This window comes from Canis lupus, chromosome 15 (genome assembly GCF_003254725.2).
Source record: "Canis lupus dingo isolate Sandy chromosome 15, ASM325472v2, whole genome shotgun sequence".
Lineage (NCBI taxonomy): Eukaryota > Metazoa > Chordata > Mammalia > Carnivora > Canidae > Canis > Canis lupus.
The window spans coordinates 30,128,432-30,145,253 of NC_064257.1; the positions used below are offsets into that span (position 1 = coordinate 30,128,432).

Genomic DNA, 16,822 nt, shown 5'->3' on the forward strand with positions numbered 1-16,822 from the left:
TTTTAACGCAGGTAAAGGGGGCCCTTGCTTAACCTGAAGCTTCCCGACAAAAGGGACTGGTGGGATGACAATAGAAAAATGAATAGAAAATAACTAGGCTAAAGGGTGGCGTTAAGAAAAGCATTTCATCTTGTACTAAAGCCAGGGAGGGGAAAGGGAACTGGACTTGTTGGAGAAAATAATAAAAAAAAAAAGGAAGAGGATATTGTTGTGGCTCCAAAAAGAGAGAGATAAAAGGGTATTTTTTTAAGTAGGGGTCTTGCTTGTGTTTCAAGGTTGATAGGAAGAATTCAGTAATAATAACAGTCACACATATCCTGTTGGTCATGTGCAAGACAATGTTCTAAATGCTTTACATAGATTTACCAATTTAATCTTTCTTACAAGGCTCTGAAGATGAGCCATTTTTATTATTCTCATTTTACAGGTAAGCCTATGGAAGCACAAAGTTTAAGTAGTGACCAGCTAGTAAATGCCAGAGTCCTTGATCTTGACCAAGATGGAATCCTACTTCTATCTTTTTGTTGGGAGAGGTTATCAAGAGGACATAACTGCCACTGACTGGTAAACTGGACCCTGGCAATTGGAGGCCCCTCCGTCCCTCCTCTGCCCTTGGAATGTGTGTTCTCCTTGCCTTCCCTGCTCCCACAGCCGCCCCAAAGATGTAGCCTTGAGATAATGATGTGGTGTTGAGACCATCTGGATGAACCCATTTAAGGCTTCTGTATAAACTTTTAAGACTGGCAGATGGGTGCAGGAATCTGCTCATTTTGTGGCCTCCCAACACCAGTCTTATAAGTAAGTTCCCTTGTGTAGTAAACCTGCTCCTTGCCGATCTGGACTGGCCTGTCTCTCTCTTCAGTGTCTCTCTGCCCTCTGTTGGGCCTGTTTCAGATTACTCAGAATCAGTTTCGGGAGGCTCCTGAGGAGCTTGTGAATGAAAATTCATAGAGAAGGAGATGAATATATTAGAGAAAATATAATCAATAGGTTAAGATCGTAGGTCTTAAATATCAGGAGAATGTACATGAGAATCAACAGGTGTCTGCTCATTGAAATTCAGATTCCCATCTACCCACTGGGTTTCTGAACTAGTAAGTTCGGCTTTTTTCAGCACTCAGTCCAAATGATTCCAAGGCAAGTGATCCAGGGACACAACTGCAAGGAATACTGCTTTGCTTTAACAACTGGGAAAAATAGGCATAGATGCAGGTAGATTGGTATGTTTGGTAGGAGCTTGGAGGTTCCTCTCCAATGGCTTCTGTGAGGTATGATATATCACATGCAATTAGAAAAAGGCATACCTGGGTGTCACCTGAAAGATCCTCATGAACCATAGAAGAATTAAGAACCCACCCCTGACTTTGAGAACCATTGTCCCAGTGGATTACTTTGTGATTTGTCCATTCCTGCCCCCAAAGTGGTTAAGGAACACCTTATGTCTATTCCTCATGCAATTGCAGGAAGATATATACATATCCTAAGACAGTGAAAGGAAAGCCAGATGACTGAAGAAAGACTAGATGAAGAACAGAAATAAACCAAGTCTGCCAAGGTTGCTACAGGCTACAAGTCCTAGAAGAGGGAACCAGTAAGATCCAGAAGAAGAAAAGTTCTATTTTTGGCTGAAGAGGAAGCAAACGGGAGACTTGGTTTATTTACAGTGTCCTCCAGTTTGCAATGAGCATTGTTTAAAACTTAACTTTATTCCAGAATTATTTCCCGGAACTTCCTACCAAGCCTCCTGAAACACTGAGAGTCACATATGAAAAGTCAACCAGGACAGCAGGGGACATCTGTGGTCTTCAACTTACAAACCTAATGGCCTTTCCCTGATTCTTACCCCACCAAAGAGCACCAGCCAACACATGCTGTAAGGATGTGACCAGCTGTAGGGAAAACATTTATATCAAGGAGAATTGCCCAAATCCTAAGGACTCTGCTATGGAGGGAAAAAAAAAATATCGACAATGGAAATATTAAAAGTTGACTTCCCTTAGTTCTTTCATGGGTCATTGTCACTGCCTAGTTCAGTCACCCGTGAGAAGCAAATCCACGGGCTTGAAGTCACATTTGAACTCTCAACTATCTGTGTATTTCACAATTTACAATCCACCTATAATCCAAACGCTTCACTTAGCCAACAATTTCCTCTGTTCCCTCCTCCTCACCCATAAATAACCTTCCCACCACCTTTAACTTAGAGGAAAAAGCCTAGTTTAAGTTTAACCTTGTCCTCCTTCAGCCGGCTACCTGGACTGAAATAGTCACCGTTCAGGTGTGTAGCAGGGAGACTCCTGGCTTCTGGGTCACCATGCAAGGAGCCTGCAAGTCACCGTTTTGCCCCCACAAGTAAAAAGCTAAACAGGCTGTAAAATCTCATCTTGCGCCTGAAACAGAGTAGAGAACATAGGGCAGACCACCGGCCTTGGAAGGGGAGAGATGCACAGGGGGCTGGGGGGCGGGGGGCGCTTCCAGCTTACAGCAGAGAGGATCTTGAACAGAAACCACCTCGGGAAACCGTGCTGGGCCAGGAAAACCTGCTTTTGACAAATTGCAGGAGGCTCAGTGTGGTCAACTCTGAGAGAAAAACTCTGGAGAGGCGCAGTCACAGGGTCTTACCATGTCCACGGTATTGTAAGAAGTAGAAGGAACCCCTCCTGCCCCATGAACTGGGTGCAAAATGTAGCACCCTCATCTTCAACGCCTCATGAGTGTGTAACTCATTTGCTAGAGTGAACGGGAGGCGGAGCTTCGCCAGGTAAGCAGGGCAATAGGGCCGTTAACTCAGGCTAGGCCCACGCCGCACGGCCTGCCTGGTGGGCAGCCAGCCGCCCCCTGGGAAGCGCCGCAGACAGGCCCGCGCTGGGCTCCTGGGCCTGGAAGCTTCCTGCAGGTCCAGGGGTCTCCTGCCTGGAAGCTGGGGGAACAGCCCGAACTCAGGATCTGTGCCCCTCATCCTGTCCAGGGCCACAGTCAGAGAAGCCCCATCCAGATGACCTCAGTGAGCTGATGGAAAAACAGAGGAGAGAGAGGAAAACTGCAGGACAGTCCAAAGGGTATGGAGAAGCATTTAAATGCATGTATACATAATACATAATTCGTATAGACCTGTGACAGAGCTATGTACCTAATACGTAGCTACAACATATCCTACATGTGTGTGCGTGCGCTCACGTATGTGTGTGTACGAAGGTGCATGCACTTTACACATGATCTAGAGTTTGTCCATAGGCACACGCATATAAAAATGCAGGTATATACACATATATATGCATATAAAATAGTGCCCTTCCTTGTACCCAACACATATTGGCTCTGATTTCGGTGTCTCAGAGCATAACCAAAAGACCCAAGAGAATTAGAATTAAAAACACAGAGCAGGGTGCCTGGGTGGCTCAGTAGTTGAGCGTCTGCTGGGAGCCTGAGATGGAGTCCCACGCCAGGCCCCCCACAGGGTGCCTGCTTCTCTCTCCCTCTGTGGCTCTGCCTCTTTCTCTGTGTCTCTCATGAATCAATACATAAAATCTTTAAAACACACACACAGAGCAGGTTTCTAAGCAGGAGTTGTCGAAACTTGATTTGCAAGGCCAGGCCGAAGAGCTGATCCGGCCCACGGGAGACGGGTGCCTGAGGAAAGAGATGACTTGGCAGCCTCCTCCAACATCCTTCCATCTCCAAACATACAAGTTCAACAACCCACGCTGTTCCCTCGTTCTTCCTCCAAATAGGAAGAAACACTTCTGGCAAGACATCTGTTTTAGCTCCCAAATGCCCTCCAAACACCCGGAACAGCCTAGGACCTGCCGGCTGGGAGGAGGACGGAGGTTGGCGGGGAGGGGAGAGGGGACAAGCTGGGGACCACTTGGGTGGCAGGCATTTCCTTCTGTGCAGCAGGACACCTGGCCTTTGAAGTTTGGAAAACTTCATCCATGGCCCATTGATTTTCATACACTGTGATTCTTCGGGACATTAAGAGACGTGGCAAGGATCAACTTGCCTCCTTGAGGAAAGAGGGGGAGCAGAGGAAGGAATTAGAGATGCGCTTTCCTGTCACCACAAACAATCCCGCAATGGTCAGAGTGGTCTGTACTGCAGGCCCAAGGCTGCACAGAGAAAACTCTGCTTCCTTCATGACACCACTAATGGGAGTGTGTTTGTGAAGCAAAAGTCTCCTTAGACTAGGATCCTTGTTTAAACCGCAGAACGGCGTCGCCTGGCCCAAAGCAAACATGACAAGCACACTGTGGTTCCTCTCCCAGCTGTTTTTGTGATTTTCTGTCTCAGAGGAGCTCAACCTGGCTGCTGTCTCTACTGGCTGGACTGCTCTCCTACTGTTAGAATGCAGATTTAACTAAAGGTAAAAACCACCAATGCAAACTGTGAGTATTGGAGCAATTCTAAATGGAAGGCTTGTCCCACGGGATCGCATGTTGGAAGCTCAATGTGACATCCCTGAAGCCAGCTGAAACAGAGAACGGAGAGGCCCTTTGCCATGAGGAAGCTGAGAACTGCCTCTGTCAGCATTTGAGGCTCTCAAGGACCTGTCTCCAGCTCCCTGTGTAGGTGTTACACTCAGTTCTTCAAATCAGGTTGTGCTCTCCCATCATATTAAGCTTCTTCTTAACTCTTATTAACCACGAGTTTACTGCCTCCCTGGCTCTTCCTGACCTGCCTCCCTACCCTCACCGTTGCAATCCTAAGTAGCCTAAAGAACCTGGCTCCATGTGAATGTGAGACCTCAGACGCATGGATTTTCCCCTTCTCCAACTGTTCTAGTCTCTCTTGCATATAATTAACTGACCCATCAAACTATCCTGTTTCCCAGTTATCAGCACCATGCAAGCAATTGTTTTCTCAAATATATGTAAACAAATATGTGGATGAACAAAAAATATTGTATGTGGTCTAAACAAATAAGACACGCTAATGGCTAAGAGGGAGACCAGGGTGGGAGTGAAATTTTAGTCAAAAAGGCCTAAGAGGACACTCGCAGTGATTCTGGGAGGAACAACAAGAAGGCTGGTGTGTGATGGAGAAAGTGGTAATGATGAGAGCAGAAAAGAAGGCGGCAGGAGATTGGTGGGGTCATGTTGGCTGGATAAGGAGTTTGGGTTTCATGCTAACAGCAACAGAAAACCCCTAGAGGACTTGAATAAAGGAAGGAACTTAAGCTGGTTTATGTTTTTAACAGATCTCTCAGTTTGCAGTGTGGTGAGCATATCGGAGACTAGAAGCTGACTAGTTGGGATTCCAGGGGAAAAGTGAGGCTTGCCCTAGGGTGGTAGCCATGAAGATGAGAAGTGGTCCAACTTGGGGACATATTCTGAGGATAGAGCTGGCAAGATTTGGTAATGGATCAAGTACAAGTTATGAGGGGAAGAGAGCAATGAAAAACAGTTGCTAGGAAAAAAATAATCATCACTAGATTTGTGGTCTAAGCAGTTGGATGTCACATGACCCTGATGGACTAATGTTTTTATTTCTCAGTCAATAAACATTATTATCTACCATTTAGTACCTATTATTCAATGTTTTTTATATGTTTTAGCCACTATTTATAAGTGCTGTGTAAACTTGTGAGGTAGGCACTGTTACCAGCATGTAGCAGATAAGGAAAGTGAGCCTGAAGAGGTTAATTTGCCCAAAGTCACACAGTGGAGTCAGGTTTCAAACAATGCCTGATGTGACTTCAAAAATCTATACTGGTTCCATTCAATTGCAACTCCCTTTACTTTTCCACTGAGTGCTAGACGTGCATTAGCGTAGAAAGGAGCCCAGACAGAAAGACAGTAGAAGTGAACTTCATTTCTCTCTGGATAGTGAGATTACATAAGAATTTTATTTTTCTGTACATATTCCTCAGAAGTATTTTTTGTTTTGTTGGTTATTGGTTTTGTTTGTTGTTTTTGTTTTAGTTTTCTGTGAGGAAAGTTGAGGAATCTAAAGCCAGATCTGAAGACAAGCAGATTCAAATTCCAGCACTACATCTTAATAGTTATACATCTTCCCACAAAGTTCTTAGCTGCGAAGAATGTTAATTTTCTTGACTACACCGTAGGGGTAGTTCTATTTACCTTGGAGTAGTATAAGGATCAAATGAAAAATGTAGGGAGCATTTAACAGAATATCCAGCAAATAGCAAACTCTCAATAAGTAAATGGTATTTATTTTAGTGGTAGATTCCCAAAGTAGACACAAACAGGACAATTATGCAAGTCAGTATTTTATTCTCTGTGATTTATTTCTATCTCACTAGATGAGGCAAATCTGACAAAAGACAAAGTGACTTGCCTAATAGGATAAATTAGAGCTAGAATAAGAATTCTCATTTCTCAATTCCTGAATATATCCATCAAATCACCCAGTGTCTTGGATATCATTTATTTTTTTATAGATTTATTCATTTATTTATTCATGAGAGACAGAGAGAGAGAGAGAGAGAGTGAGAGAGAGGCAGAGACACAAGCAAGGGAGAAGCAGGCTCCAGGCAGGGAGCCCGACATGAGATTCAATCCTGGATCCCCAGGATCACGCCCTTGGCTGAAGGCGGCACTAAATTGCTGAGCCACCCAGGCTGCCCGGATATCATCTATTTTTTACACTACTACCCAATTAATTGCTTCTGGATAACTGCTGCTTCAGACTAGCCATTCTAGTGAATAAACCATAAAGTCGTGTAATCATGCTTGAGGAAGCCTTCTACATCAAATTTCTACCAAGCATAGGTAGAAAAATCTATGCTAGCCAGAAAATTATCAAGGTATTTTCACTTGGAAGATCTACAATCTGTTAAATACGTGTCCTAGAAGAAATACATTTTCTAATTTGCTTTATCAAGTCACGTGATGCAGAGAATTCTGAAATTTGTGACACACAGAGATCACTTTCTTTTAAGTCTGAAACAATTCCCTTGAGGTAATTGCTAAAATGGGAACTGGTTCTGAAGCTGGCTAATTATCAAAATCACCTGAAGAATTTAATAAAAATTACAGATTTCTCCAAATCCAAATTCTCAGAGATTCTGATCTAGTGTACCTAGGGTGGAGTCGAAGAATAAATGTTTTTTAAAATCTAATTATTGGTTACCAGAGAAATGCAAATCGAAGTTGCAATGAGATACCACATCACAACCATTAGGATAGCTATAATCAAAAAGACAAGTGTTGGTGAGGATATAGAGAAACTGAAATCCTCATATGCTGCTGGTGGGAATGTCAAATTGCATAGCAGCTTTAGAAAACAGTCTGACATTTCCTCAGAAATTTAAACATAGAGTTACCATATGACCCAGTAATTCTGCTCCTAGGTACACACACAAGAAAATTGAAAACATATGCCCAGATAAAAACTTGTTTATGAATATTCATAGCAGCATTATTCATAACAGCCAGAAAGTGGCAACAACACAAATGTCCATCAAACAATGAAATGATTACTAAAATGTGGTCTATTTATACAATGGGATAGCATTTGTCGATAAAAAGTAAGAAAGTACTGACAACATGCATGAATCTTGTGCCAAGTACATGAAGCCATTCACAAAAGACCACCGATTTTGCCTAATCCCATTTATATGAAGCGGCCAGAAAAGGCAAATCTGTAGAGGCAGAAAGTAGATTGATGGTTGCCTAAAATCTGGGGATGTGAGGGTGGGAATGCCCTTCTGATGGATATAAAGATTTTGGGGAGGGTAATTAAAATATTCTCCAATGGCTTGTGGTGATGGTTGCACCACCCTGTGAATGTACTAAAGCCACCGAATTGTGTACAGTTTAAATGAATGAAGTGTATGCAGATTAATTATATCTCAGCAAAGGTGTTATACCACAAAAATTGTTGCCCAGGTGATTTCGATGTGTAGACAGGTTTGAAAACCACTGTTCTAAATCCTTGCTATTCAATGTATGGACCATGAACCAGCAGCTGCATCCCCTTGGGGTTTGTTAGACATGCAGAATCTCAATGTTGGGGTGAAACCTGAGATTCTGCATTTGAGCAATAACTGGGGATGATGGGAGCACATATTAGGTTTGAGAAGCTCCACTCTAAGGTATTATTTTGAACCTTCTTAAATCATGTCTATTCAGTCCAAATAATAGACCGAAGCCTTTGACCTCCTTAGTGCCTAAACTAGATAAACCTAGCATGCAAACATCAAGTTCATTCACTTCTTGGAAAATTCACCAAAACATCCTTGGCAAAGTGAAGACCTTCTCAACTAAGTCTCCTTCGTGTGTCTTAGGAATTTTAAGTAGTGTCACTGTCCCACAGGAGAACATAATGGTCTTTCTGATTGCAGGGGAAGGGAGAAGAGGATTATGTTAACTTGATAGCCAACCAGAGCCAAGGCAGAGAGGTGTATGTAGGTGGTGAGAATTGAGGGTAAAAAGAGATGCTTGCATAATTCAACATATAACATAAGTCTCTCCCTCACTGCTTTTTGTTTGCATTCACTTATTGTAATGAGAAAATTGTGACTTTTTTCATACTGTCGCAAAACAGCTGTGACTTTTCTTTCACCATTGATGTAGGTCCTCACATGTTTTATCCTCTCTCCACCAGTTAGAGCGCCTTTTTCTTTTTCTTTTCTTTTTTCTTATATCCTTATTGAGGACATTATGCTAAGAGATATAAGCCCGACACAGAAAGACAGACACTGGATGATCTCCCTTATATGTGGAACCTTAAAAAGTCAAACTCCTAGAATCAGAGAGTAGGGTGCTTTTTTAAAAATTTAATTCTGCATCCCTGAGATGTTATGTTGGCCCCCGGGGGGAAGTATTTTTAAGCAGCCAGGCACAACATGTTCACTTGACATTCCAATTAACACTACAGGGTCAACTTACTTCAAATGCTGGTCATCACGCACTCACACAGAATTATAAAAGCCACAAAACATTGCAGTAAGGAACCATTTTTATGTCCTTATTCTATTCACAGTGGCTGTGTTGCACAGCTAATGGATGAGCAGTTGATAGATCAACATAGTTTGAATCTGAGGAATACCGTTTAATCGCTGTATGATTTGTGCATGATATTTAAGCATTTTAAGCCTCGATGTCCTCTTCTGTAAATTGATATAATAGCTTCATGAAATTGTTGTAAGGAAAAGATGGCACATAAAGTACTTAATACACTTCTTAGAACATAGTAAACTCACAATAATGTTAGCTTATTATTATTGTCATTGTCATCTAGATTCTAAACGGGACAATCAGCAATGTATGACAGTATATTTGCTTATAAACCATTTTATAATCTGACTATTATCTAGTTTAAAAGGATGAAATGTGTTTCTGGTAAAAACTGAGAATCTGTAAGGCAAAATGAGTTCAGACATAGGCTGTAGGACATCAGGTAAGATGTCTGAATGCCTGAGTTAAAAGACATAGAAGAATAGCCAGCCTGCGCCAATCTTCTATGTCCACCAGACGAGTCAGTTATTGGTAACACTGCCTGTTATGGGTCAATGGGTTGACTGTGCCCCCCTCAATATTCAGATGTTGATGTCTCAACACTAGTACCCCAGAAAGTGACCTTATTTGTATATAGGATCACTGCAAATGTAATTGGTTACATTAAGATGAGTCATACTAGAGTTCATAAAAAGGGGAAGTTTAGACACAGACACGTGAGGAGAACAGTATATAAAGATGAAGGCAGAGATTTGGGTGAAGCTGCTACAAGCCAAAGAGTGCCAAAGATTGCCCAAAAGCCTCTAGGAGCTAGGAGAGAGGTATAGAACAGACTCTCTCTCACAGCCTTCAGAAGGAACCCACCTTGTCACACCTTGATCTAGAACTTTTAGCCTCCAAAACCATGAGACAATACATTTCTATTGTTTGAGGCATCTGGTTTGCGTGCTGTGTTATAGCAGCCCTAGGAAACTGACCAAGCGTCAAATGAGTGGCCTGGTAGCAAATAATGTAGGCCAGTGATTCCACATGTTTTGTTTTTTTTTTTAAAGATTTTATTTATTTATTCATGACAGACACAGAGAGGAAGAGAGGCAGAGACAGGCAGAGGGAGAAGCAGTCTCCATGCAGGGAGCCCGACGTGGGACTTGATCCCAGGACCCCAGGATCACACCCCAAGCAGAAGGTGGCATTAAACCGCTGGGCCACCAGGGCTGCCCTCACATGTTTAGTCTAATTTCAAATCCCTTGGAGGGCTCCTTAAGACATAGACAGCTAAGCCTCCCCTCCAGACTTGCTAATTCAGTAGATCGAGGGCAAGGATGAAGAATTTACATTTCCCATCAGTTCCTAGATGATGCCCAGGTTGCTAACTTAACCTCTCCATGAGTCAGTTTTCTCTTTTATAGCATGATAATAATGGAAACTACAATCACAAAGGTGCCAGATGTATTAAATGAGTCAGTATATGTAATGTTATGGTAAAACGATATCTAGCACTATGTAATGACTTGCTTTATTATTACTGTTGTTGTTGGTTGTTAAACATGTCAGTATTAAGGGGATGCCAGTAAGAGGTTGTTGTTGAGAAATACGAAAAGCTCTTAAGAGAAAAGTGAGTTTTGAACTGTTCTCATATAAAGAAATAAAAGTCAACTTGTTGATTCACACACTGGAAATTTTTCAGTCATTGTAGTAACCGGCAGGGAAAGTGATTAGGAAATCAAATCCTCTAATGAGTCTAGATGATCACACTGTGACATGTGCCCCAAATCTGTATTTTAAAATAAATTAAAATAATACAGATCAGAGAGCAAGAAGAGCTGAGACTGTCTTTCTTGGCCAAGTAACCACCATGTTCTTCAATATTCATCTGGATAAGAGCTGGGTCTGTGTCAGATGGATGAATATTTACAAGTTACCTCAATATCCTCATTTCTTCAAACACAACAAAGCCCTCCCTGGTTTAATACTGTTCGTTGCACCATGGTTTGGAAATATTATTTGGCCTATTTGGACTCTCTTGAATTAAATAAGAAAATATATGGAAAACCTCTGGTACTGTAACAAGCACATGAAGAATACTCAATAAGAGTTACCAGATCTGGGCAGCCTTGGTGGCTCAGTGGTTTAACGCCGCCTTCAGCCAAGGGCCTGATCCTGGAGACCCAGGATCGAGTCCCACATTGGGCTCCCTGCATGGAGCCTGCTTCTCCCTCTGCCTGGGTCTCTGCCTCTCTCTGTCTCTCTCATGAATAAATAAATAAAATCTTAAAAAAAAAAAAAAGAAACTGCATTTCTAACATGAAAAATTTTATGAGTTATGGAGAAATCCCAGATTTTGCTCAATTTATGCCTTTTATCTAGAAAAACCAAGATGAACTCTGAACCTGAGCTGAGTATATGCACAATCTCAAGGAAGGTGTGTGGGCTTCTCTTTACCCTCTGGCTGAAGATGAAAGTCTTATTGAACCCAACAGAACCGGGTTTGGTTCCTGGTTCTGTCATTCACTCTGCCATCTTGAGCAACCTCGCCTCTCAAAATCCCCATCTTCCCATTACTAAAATGGGACTAATAAAAGTATTTGCTGGATTCTGTTGGTTCAGGGTCGGCCTTCGCTCTCAGAGTCCTGATCTCTGTTGGTTCAGGGTTGGCCTTCGCTCTCAGGGTCCTGGGACCAAGCCCAACTCAGTGGGGGGGTCTGCTTCTTTTGCTCCCTCTGCTCCTCCCCTCTGCTCATGCACTCTCTCTGTTTCAAATAAATAAATAAAATCTTTAAAAATAAATTAATAAAATTAAAAGTATTTACCTCAAAGGATGTTCATTCACTCAACACATACATTTTGAGTGCTTACTTTGTGCTAGGTGATATCTGAGGCCCCGAGAATAGAGTGGTGGACAAGGAAAACAGAATCTCTCCCCATGATAGGAGACAACATGGAACTCATGGTCTAGCCAGGGAGACAGTGCAGGGCATCCTGTGCGGGGTCCAGGCCTATTGCAGAAGCCTGTCTTAATCTGGACCCACTGAAAACTAGCAGCTTCTCAGGTGATAGACCACACTCAAATGAGGTCTCTATTGTTGCCATTAAGTCACTTTTTTGTGACTTATCACAATGAATGGAGAACTTAACCCTAGAAGGGGCAACTTGATGTGTCTCAGACCATTGCACTCCTAGAAGTTTCAGAGTTGGGGAGTAAATTCTCTGGGATTTACTTCCTACCTCCTAGCCGGCAAATGTCTTTACCAGGTGGCTGAAAGAGTTGCTGTTTCTCCTCACTAGGTGCCATCAGCAAAATCTCATCACTCTAATGAGGCCCTGTGGAAGCGATTCCGATTGCATTGTGACATCAGGGTGAGTATTTGATGATATAACATGCAAAAGGTGCTTAATGCAGTTCTGGGCCTGAACAAATCCTTGACAAACGCTCCTTATTGTTGCTCTGCTCACAAATAGATCCCACACATCAGGATGTTAGACAAGGACCAGCAGCCCCAGTGGCTGAAGAAAGCCAATCATGGAATTGGCTTCTCGTCTACAAACAGCTCTTGTTTGTCTTTTCCTTATTTACCATTAAATTGTTTTTCACAAAGATATGAATGAATATTTTACACTACACCCCAATAAATATTTCTAAAATTAAAGCACCACTTAATTGCATCTCAGCAATGCTCCCTTGTGACTACCCCATTAGGCTTAATGAATAATTCACTGGCTTCCTGGGGTATGCTGTGTTCAGCTAAAGAGCAAGAAGAAATCATTTACTGTTTGCCTTTTAGTCCCCCCTACTCTTGCCGCTGGGCAAATGTATGCAAACGGATGCCCAGCAGGACAGGCCAGCAGGCTATGGAAGGTACAGATCACCCACAGGTTATCTGTTATGTTAGGTAGGGGCCTAGACCACCCCCAGCCCCACCTCATCCTGGCACTGCAAGGCTGTTCTAGGGTCTCTGCCTTCCCCACCCACTTGAACAGCCGCTCCCTCCTAGACCTTGTGGCTTAAGCCATGCTGGGCAGAGGGCAAAATAGACCTCAGGTTGGGGGGGAGCTGCAGGCAGTCGGGGATTTCACTCAGTGAACTGCAGGCTAATGGAGGATGCTCGGGATCCACAGGCTGCAACTGCCCGGTGCCAGAGGGTTGGGTGATCACAGTGGCAGCCAGAAGCCTCCTTTCTCCCAGTGGAGCTGCCAGGAGGGCGATGGGAATGATGAAAGGACTTTCCTTCTGACATCTTTCATCCACCCCGGGGCATCACCTGTTTGGCAGCAGTGCAAGTCAGAGCCATATGTCCATCTGATCCTCTTCCTTCTCCTTCTCCTTCTCCTTCTCCTTCTCCTTCTCCTTCTCCTTCTCCTTCTCCTTCTCCTTCTCCTTCTCCTTCTCCTTCTCCTCCTCCTCCTCCTCCTCCTCCTCCTCCTCCTCCTCCTTCTTCTTCTTCTTCTTCTTCTTCTTCTTCTTCTTCTTCTTCTTCCATTAAAGGCAAAGAATTTCCTTCTACTGTGATTTCCTCCGCCATTAAGCCCTTAGAACTTGCCTGTAAGACTCCAGTGTACCAAGATGGGGAAGAGGGCAAGGACCGACTCTTCCAATCAGAACCTGCCTGCCCCGTCATATTAAAATGATGATAGCTGTCGTGGACACAGAGTCAACTCTATGTCTAGCAGGATTATTTCATCCAATACACACAAAGTAGATACTATTATTATCATAATTTTATGGATGAGACCACTGAGGCTAATAGAGGTGAATCAACTTGCCTAAGGCCACATGGCTAGAAAGCAATGAGGCTGAGTTTGAAACTCAGGTGGGATAGCTTCCCCCACTTCTCTGCTAGGGATCCGTTCCAAGACCCCAAGTGGAGGTCATGCCTGAAACCATGTATAGTCCTTAGCCTTATATCTATTATGCTTTTTCTATACTTATACCCTTATGATAAAATTTAATTTATAAATTAGGCACCATAAGAGATTAACGAGAATAACTCATAATAAAATAGAACAATTAGAATGTACTGTAATAAAAGTTACATGAATGTGGCCTATTTCTCCCAAAGTATCTTTCTGTACCCTATTCATCCTTCTTGGGATGATGTGGAGCGATCAAATATTTGCATGATGAGACAAAGTGAGGTGAATAATAGGCATTGTGAAGTGTCAGGTTACTATTGACCTTCTGACTATATGTCAGGGGGATCATCTGCTTCCGGAATGGTTGACCACAGGTAACTGAAACCCCAGAAAGCAGAACTTCAGACTCCTGTCATCTGATGCCAGAACCAAATTCTCAAATTTCTAATTCTCCAACCCCATTCCACCCCCTTTCTTTGGCTGGTTTCTTCTCTTTTCAATTATTTTTTTTTTAATTTTTATTTATTTATGATAGGCACACAGTGAGAGAGAGAGAGAGGCAGAGACACAGGCAGAGGGAGAAGCAGGCTCCATGCACCGGGAGCCTGACGTGGGATTTGATCCTGGGTCTCCAGTATCGCGCCCTGGGCCAAAGGCAGGCGCTAAACCGCTGCGCCACCCAGGGATCCCTATTTTTTTTTTTCTTTTGAAGTTTGGACCCTAATTTGTGATTTAACCTACATGAATGACAAGCCCTCTGTCTTTGTTTGCTCAGTTTGGTGATAAGAATAGTGAATGGATGGGAATTCATAAACTTAGTTCTTTTACCCTTTCAAGTTCTCCTTGTTTTTTGAAAATTCCCTTGAAGCTGTTTGAAATATAACAGCACAAAAACCAATATGGTCCAGATTGCCAAAACTGGGTAAAATCCTATGTAAGAACTGATGTGTCACCAGATGATACACTGGGGACCTTTGGACTTGATGTTGGATACCTGGGTTTTAGTGCTGCCTCTCTTCCCTGCAATATAGGTGACCCCAGGCATGTCACTTAACTTTCTGAGCTTAGGTTCCTTTTCAAGAAAATGAGGGAAAGCTGTAATATCTACCGCAGGCATGCTGTTTAGAGGATTACACACTGTGAGGTATGTACAATTGCTCATAGCTCTCACTTTGACCCTTCCTTCTGGGGCCTTTCATCAATTCTGTGTAACCAAGCAGAGGAGGTGGCAGTATGAGGGACGAGGAGTGAGACAGATAAAGCTGCTGCCAGCAAGGAAAGCAGAAAACTCTTCTCCCTTCCTCTGGGACCCTCCTGGGAGGTACTTCTCTGCCCAGCACTGGCTCCAGGTCTGAAGGGCCCAGCTTTGGGGGAAGGTCACATCCTGGCTCCCACAGTTTCAAAACTCAGCTCTAAATCATAAGCGTTCTCCCTCCCTTCCTCCACAAGGTCACCTACAGCAAGAACATCAGAAAATGCCCATTGTAGGGGCACCTGGGTGGCTCAGTTGGTTGAGAGTCGGACTTTTGATTTTGGGTCAGGTTGTGATCTCAAGGTCGTTGAAATCGAGCCTCCTCCCCACTTCGGGCTCTGTGCTCAGCCTCTCTCTCTAAAATAAACAAATAAAATAAAATCGTTTAAAAAATAAAAATAAAAATGCCCATTGTCAGTTCATGAGTGACATGAACAAGAAAAGAAAAGAAAATGTGCATTTTTGATTGAGCAATAAAGCCAGATTGGGGGTTCCCGTGCATTCCCCTCAGTACTCCACACATAATTAGAAATGGAGGCACACAGTGAAATTATGCATTTATGGGTTAGTTTGTTGTAGGTAGGTTGGGGAAAAAAAAAGACACTTAAAACTTCTGGAAATGATTATGGCCAAAGAGAACTTCTCAGTTTGTCTCTGGAGAACGACTTTGACTTTTGTTTCTTCATTGCACTCCTTCATTGCACCCCTGCCAAGGAGGCATGCATTGTCCTGAAAGTCAATACATAGGTATGGCCATCTTTCCCTTTCCTCTCCCGGGTGTGACTACCTGTGTGTCAGCACTTCCGCCGAGCTCCCGACCTCTGTCCCTCTCCTCCTTCTCCCCATACTTCGTTTTTCTCACTACTGCACAGCTTCCCCATGTTATACTTGCACTGTTTCCACGTCTGTCTCAAAGAAAGAGACATCTCAAGACTTACCACCTTCAGCACCCATAATAGGACCTTCTTAGGTCTTTTCCTTTTTTTGGACATGAATACCTTTTTAAGTGGAGGAAAGAGGAGAAAGAAGCCAGGCAATCTGTGACAATCAACACACACTGCAGCGGGACAGGGTAGGGAGGGATGTGGGAGAGAAAGCCTAAGGCCACCTGTTTGGAATAGATTAGTGAGATTTAAACAAAAACATCCCTAAGTCTCCACTCAACCTCCAGGACAAGGATGTATTTTCCAATTCTTTACTCCCACACTTTATCCTGACAAGGGAGAAATGAAGAGATTGGCTTGAGACCAAATGGGACAAGGCTCTCTCAGAGCAAAATGGAGCCTTGGACAGGGGCTCACAGGGTGGTCTACGCTCTTGTACACAGAGAGTGGGAGAGGAAGCAACAGCTGCAGGAGCTTGCCTCCCCTGAAAAACTGCCAGATGAGCCAGAACAAGAGATTCTGTTTCATGAAGGGGAGTGCCCAACCTTCCCGAGATAGGACATTATTTACTCTTTTAGGACAGTAGCTATGTGTACCACAGTGATGATATTTCCTCAATTGAAAAGACAAAACAAATAAGCTAACCAAAGATTTTGTAAATCGGTAAATGCAATTATATAAGTCAATTCTAGGGGCACCTGGGTGGCTCAGTTGGTTAAGTGTCTGCCTTCAGCTCAGGTCATGATCCCAGAGTCCTGGGATCAAGCCCTGCATCAGGGTCCCTGCTCAGTGGGGGGTCTGCTTCTCCCTGTCCCTCTGCCTTCCATTCCCCTGCTTGTGCTCTCTCTCTCTGTCAAATAAGTAAATAAAGTCTTAAATATATATATATATATATATATGTCAATTTTATAATACAT

General features: G+C 43.2%; 1 long non-coding RNA gene across 2 annotated transcripts in view; it reads right to left on the bottom strand.

Annotated features, from left to right (window-relative positions):
- LOC112654729 (uncharacterized) overlaps positions 1-12,407 on the bottom strand; it is a 134,994-nt gene extending 122,587 nt beyond the window's left edge. Inside the window, exon 1 of one of the 2 annotated variants that reach the window (XR_004805327.2) lies at positions 12,144-12,407. This is a non-coding gene — a long non-coding RNA (uncharacterized LOC112654729). The remainder of the gene's footprint in view (positions 1-12,143) is intronic. The other variant, XR_003133303.3, reaches the window with a different exon arrangement.
- Between the last annotated feature and the right edge of the window lie 4,415 nt (positions 12,408-16,822).